General features: G+C 38.2%; 1 pseudogene; it reads left to right on the forward strand.

Annotated features, from left to right (window-relative positions):
• Positions 1–620: 620 nt before the first annotated feature.
• LOC115146676 (antimicrobial peptide NK-lysin-like) lies at positions 621–2,501 on the forward strand (annotated as a pseudogene).
• Positions 2,502–6,151: the final 3,650 nt, after the last annotated feature.

Below are 6,151 nucleotides of genomic sequence, written 5' to 3' on the forward strand. Positions count from 1 at the left end.
TAAGATACTTCAAAACATACCTCATGTTGATTTATTTTGATATGAATTTTCTGTTATACAATGGGTTTCTATAGCAGTAAGGTCAAATGTAATGCTTAATCAAGTAATTTGTAAACAAACAAAAAAATCATATACCTGCAGGTTTCCTAAAATACAAATTAAAATAGCTAAATGGTCAATTGTATTACTATCTTAACTCCATATCTTAGCTTAGTAGCCCTAAATGTATCACTTCTAAGCTAGCTGAACACATTTTAATCAATATGTCAGTGTTTTGTATTCTGCTGGAAACATACACTGAGTGTACAAAACATTAAGAATACCTGCTCTTTCCATGACATACAGTACATGGCTTAATCTGTAATTGATTAATTAAAATGAAGATCAGAGAGTGGAGAGATGGAAAAAGGTGATTATGAAAATTGCTCCGCATCAATATGTACTGTAGGTCTAAACAGTAACATCCTGTTGACTTGTAAGGTTTGTGTCTTGTGGTTAATGTGAGATGTACTATCAATAGATTGAACGTAGGTGGGGTTTGTACAGGGGGCTGTGGATAGAGGGGCCTCTATATATAAAGGGGCTTGTCTGATTCCTAAGTCACTTTACCAAACCCCAACACGACTTCACTCTTCACATCTCCACCACCACAAATCATGAAGACATCTCTGGTCCTCCTTGCCCTCAGTCTGCTGGCTTGTTCAGGTGAGATTTTATTTAACTCAAATAGTAACTACTGTATATGCAGCACATACATTGGGTCAGGGTGCAGGGGGAACTGTGGGCAGGGGGCCTAAATCAACTCCAAGTTCACCTTTGGTTTCAGTACAATACAAGTGAAATACCCATCACTTGAGTGACTGTTGTGTCATTTTGTCTTTGCAGTTTGGGAAATCCATGGGCAATGCCAAGAGGTTGGACCTTGATGACCAGGAAGTACTGGAAACAAAGCCGGAAAAGTGCATGGTAATCTCACTCTCACATTACATATTCAAATGTACTTAAACCATAACACTAAATACATCACACCATAATTTAATTCATAATAATAATTTGGGGGGTGGTTATATTTTTTAAAAGTGTGTTTCGTCCTCCTTGTCTGTTTGTGGTTTCTAAAGGAGCAACAGCTAAAGGGGACCTGCTGGGTGTGTAAGTGGGCACTGAACAAAGTGAAGAAATCCATCTCCACTTCCTCTAGCCCGGTAGCTACCATAGCATTACAATTGATAAGAGTGTGCTTTCATGAAATTGCACTACTAACTATTTACTGTGATATTTCTCTGAAAATGTCAACTGTTGTTGATGATGATTTCTTGTCAACAGGAGGAGCTAAAGCAGACGCTATTGTCCGTTTGCGATAATATTGGCTTCCTAAAATCTGGGTGTAAAGGCCTGGTGAAAAAACACTTGTGGGTGCTGATTGAGGAGCTTAGCACAAGCGATGATGTGAGGACCATCTGTGTTAACATTAAGGCCTGCAAGTGAGTACAAGAAACCATTCGACATACTCTTTAGTCACTGTTCAGACAACTAACGAGTATTGCGATGATCACCCGTGCTTGTTAATTGAAACAGTATAGAGTCAAATCTATTAATTCATATGAAAATGTTATGTCTTCCAATCTTCGGTTATGTCTTCCAATCTTCCACTCATTTAGTATTTCTGTTTATCTTTAGACCAAAGGAAGTTTTGGACCTGAGCTACTGACCAAGCAGCCAGTATCCAGATTCCACAGTGAGAAGATGGATGTTCAGGTGTCAAGACAATGCTATGCTGCCAGCATCTTGCTCTTTCTTTTTCACAACACAAACATATAAATGGATGATGAAGTTATTTAAATGATTATGTTCTGAAATAATGTTTTGGGAACATGTCTTATAATTAAGCAATAAGGCCAGAGTGCCTGCAGAGTGCCTGGATACAGCCCTTAGCTGTGGTGTAACGGCCCTATTACACAAACCCCCAAGTTGCCTTGTTGATATTATAAACAGGTTACCATTGTAATTAGAAAAGTAAGTAAGTTGTTTTGCGTCATACCCGTGGTATACTGTCTCTTATGAACTGGGTGGTTCGAGCCATGAATGCTGATTGGCTGACAGCCGTGGAATATCAGACCGTATACCACGCGTATGACAAAAAAATACTTTACTGCTCTAATTACGTTGGTAACCAGTTTATAATAGCAATAAGGCACCTCTGAGGTTTGTGATATATAGACAATATACCATGGCTAGGGCTGTATCCAGGCACTCTGTGTTGCGTCGTGCTTAAGAACAGCCCTTAGCCGTGGTATATTTGCCATATGCCACACCCCCTCAAGCCTTATTGCTTAAATATATCACAGCTTTCTGGATCAAATGATTATAATAATGTATGTGTCAATTTTAAATTGCACTCTTTTTTTGTATCACGTACAAATGTAAAATATTTGCCATTTTAGTCCAAAAGGTTGAAAATGTTTGTGTGATCTTTTTTGTTTGGGCAAAAAATAAACCTCAATTGACAGAGAATACAACTCCAACTCTTCTTTGACACGTCTAACATAACTCTATAAATGTATCTATGTAACGGCGTTCGTCTGTTGAAAGAAGAGTCGGACCGAAATGCAGCGTGTAGGTTACTCATGTGCTTTAATAAAGGAAATAGCGATACATGAAATAACTGTGAGATACAAAACAACAGACGGAACGTGAAACTATACAGCCTATCTGGTGAATACACAAAGACAGGTACAATCACCCACGAAATACAACGTGAACACAGGCTACCTAAATACGGTTCCCAATCCGAGACAACGAGAAGCACCTGACTCTAATTGAGAACCGCCTCAGGCAGCCAAGCCTAACTAGACACACCCCTAATCAACACAATCCCAATTACTACAAACCCCAATACGAAACACAACATATAAACCCATGTCACACCCTGGCTTACCCAAACATATAACAAAAACACAAAATACAATGACCAAGGCGTGACAATCTAATTAGAATTTTTACGTATGAACATATCGTAATATTCTTTTATGATAAAGCATTTAATTACATTGTCTAGGAACTCATTTTGGCTAACTTTTTTTATTTAGAATCTTAGTTTTCTGAAGAAAAAGTATTGATTGTTTGGTAGGTGGCTTAAAGTAACTATTCAAAAACGTATCTGTCCAGTGTTTCCAGATTTCTATGAAATATGACTTATAATGATGAACAATATGAATGAAATAGTTTTCCTTCCTAAATGTTTTAATTAAGTATGTTAAAAAGCAACTTTTCTGTGAGTGGTGTGGGCGTACCCAACAACAGAATGGTGTGGGCGTCAGAGTCATGCTGTTTGTCACCTTATTTGTCCTCTGTGTTTAGGCATCATGTTCTTCACCTTCCTCAGGACCCACTTACATCTCCAGCAGACTCCAGGAAGCTTTGCTTCAACCTGGCTCTCAACCCGTAGTGTTATAAAACAGCTGATTGCCAGCTGGGTCATTACTATAAATTATGTCCTCATAACTTTTTTGAGGAAAAGTACATCCTTTTTTTTGTATTCTATCAGAAAAAGGACATATTGGTCAAGCTCAGGAACGTACATTAATTTTCAAAGTGGTTGCATATTTGTAAAAGTGTGGACATTTGGAGCCTAATTAGTCATATAGTAGCTTGGCGAATGAACAAGACTCAGCTAACATAATGGTGAATACTGACATTTAGTTAATCTTCTCTATAATTTAGCCAAACAGGGTGGAAATATATAAGTGGGACATACAGACCAACAACATGAAACATGGAACAATAGTTTATATTTATTTAGCTTTGCAACATTTCTTTCCCCACCAAAGAAATGATGACACTTCCCGAATGTGGTGTCCTTGTAGTAAGAGGTTGTTTTCTGAAATGGAGAATTACAACAAACTAACAGGGCATAATTCATTTTTGTATTTTTTATGAAAGGCTTTTATTAAACAAGGTATGACCCACAACTTCTGGTTAGTTGAAGCGGAAGGGAGCTAGAGCGAGAGAGATGCTTGCTTGGCTGCCTGCTATGAGTTGAATCCAATCTGATGCAAACATCCAAGATGATTTACTCACAAGGCTACACACAAAATACATAGTTAAGGCATAAGATAATTACCATATTTGTGTGGGTGTGGGGGATTGGCTGCTGGGTACATTTTATTATCTGTCTGATAGTGATGAGAACTACACAAACGATTCATTCTCTTTGAACGACTCTTTGTACTTATTCGACTGCCATGATTCGTTTTTCGAAGTGACTCGTTCATTTTAGTCGATCATTTGACCAGCTAGTACTTAATAAACACTCCTCCGGCTCAGAGGCTCCAGAGACGTGCTCTGAACACGAACTGTCTATCATATGCGCACATGAAAACTAGATCATGAGTATAGAGAAGAAAAATTCATGTTAAAAACTGATAATTGATTGCATGTTGCAAGAATTAATGCTATTAATTGATTGCTATGATGCACACAACAGCTTTGTAAACCAAAACAAACACAGCCTCTGCCATAGCAGCGGGAAGTAGGGGTGCTGAGGATGCCGCAGCTACCTGAAAAATCAGAATATGAAAATATATACGGAACAAAAATAAAAGTAATCAAAGTACCATGCAATAATTTAAAAGATTTTACTGAGTTACAGTTCATAGAAGGAAATCAGTCAATTGAAATAAATTCTTCAGGCCCTAACCTGTGTATTTCACATGACTGGGAAGGGGTAGAATGGGTGAGCCTGGGAGCGCATAGGCCCACCCACTGGGGAGCCAGGCCCAGCCAATCAGAATGTGTTTTTCCCCACAAAACAGCTTTATTATAGACTAAGTACTCCTCAGTTTCATCAATTGTCCATGTGCCTGGTCACAGACAATCCCACAGGTAAAGAAGCCAGGTGTGGAGGTCATGGACTGGCGTGATTACACATGCTCTTTGGTTGTGAGGCCGGTTGGACAAAGCCAAATTCTCTAAAAGAATGTTGGAGGTGGCTTATGGTAGAGAAATCAACATACCATTTTCTGGCAACAGCTCTGGTGGACATTCCTGCAGTCAGCATGCCAATTGCTCAAATTCTTTTCCTGAACTTGAGACGTGTGGAATTGTGTTGTGATATAACTGCACATTTTAGATATTTTTTTGGGATAGGGGGCAGCATTTTCACTTTTGGATGAATAGTGTGCCCAAACTGAACTGCCTTATGCAGTTATGTTCCAGATGCTAATATATGCATATTATTATTAGTATTGGATAGAAAACACTCTGAAGTTTCTAAAACTGTTTGAATGATGTCTGTGAGTATGACAGAACTCATCTGGCAGACAAAACCTGAGAAGAAATCCCAACAGGACATGAGAAATCGATATTCAAAACAGTGCCTATTGAAATCCCTGTTAGATATGGATGTGCTTGCACTTCCTAGGACTTCCACTAGATGTCACAGTCTTTAGATACTGTTTTTAGAATTCTACTATAAAGGAGGGGCTCATAAGAACTCTTTTAGTGAGTGGTCTGGCAGAGAGCCTCGGTCTCATGAAGCGCGCTCCCGACAGAGTATGCTCTCGTTCCAATGTTTTTCTTCAGAAAATGAAATTTTGGTTGGAACCTTATTGATGATTAATGTTAAAAACATCCTACATTTTTGATTGATTGCATACATCATTTGACTTGTTTCTATGACCTGTAACGGAACTTTTTGAGTTTTTGTCTGGAGGAAGTTCTCGCGCCTCATGAAGATGGATTACTGGGCTGAACACGCTAACAACAAGTGGCTAAATTATGGGCTTTATGGAACGTTATGGAACAAATCAGTCATTTATTGTTGAACTGGGATTCCTGGGAGTGCCTTCTGCTGAAAATCATCAAAGGTAAGTGAATATTTATAGTGTTTTTTCTAACTAATGTTGACTCCAAAATGGCAGAGTTTTCTTTGGCTGAATTGGGTATGATTTTTCCATATAGTTAAAAAAGAAAATTGACACAGCAGTTGCATAGAGAATAAGTCTATCTTTAATTCTGTGAATAACACTTGCATCTTTTATCAATGTTTATTATGAGTATTTCTGCAAAATCACCGGATGTTTTGGAATCAAAACATTACTGCACGTAACGCGCCAATGTAAACTGTGATTTTTGGATATAAATATGCTCATTA

Source organism: Oncorhynchus nerka, linkage group LG18 (genome assembly GCF_034236695.1).
Source record: "Oncorhynchus nerka isolate Pitt River linkage group LG18, Oner_Uvic_2.0, whole genome shotgun sequence".
NCBI classification, from domain to species: Eukaryota; Metazoa; Chordata; class Actinopteri; order Salmoniformes; family Salmonidae; genus Oncorhynchus; species Oncorhynchus nerka.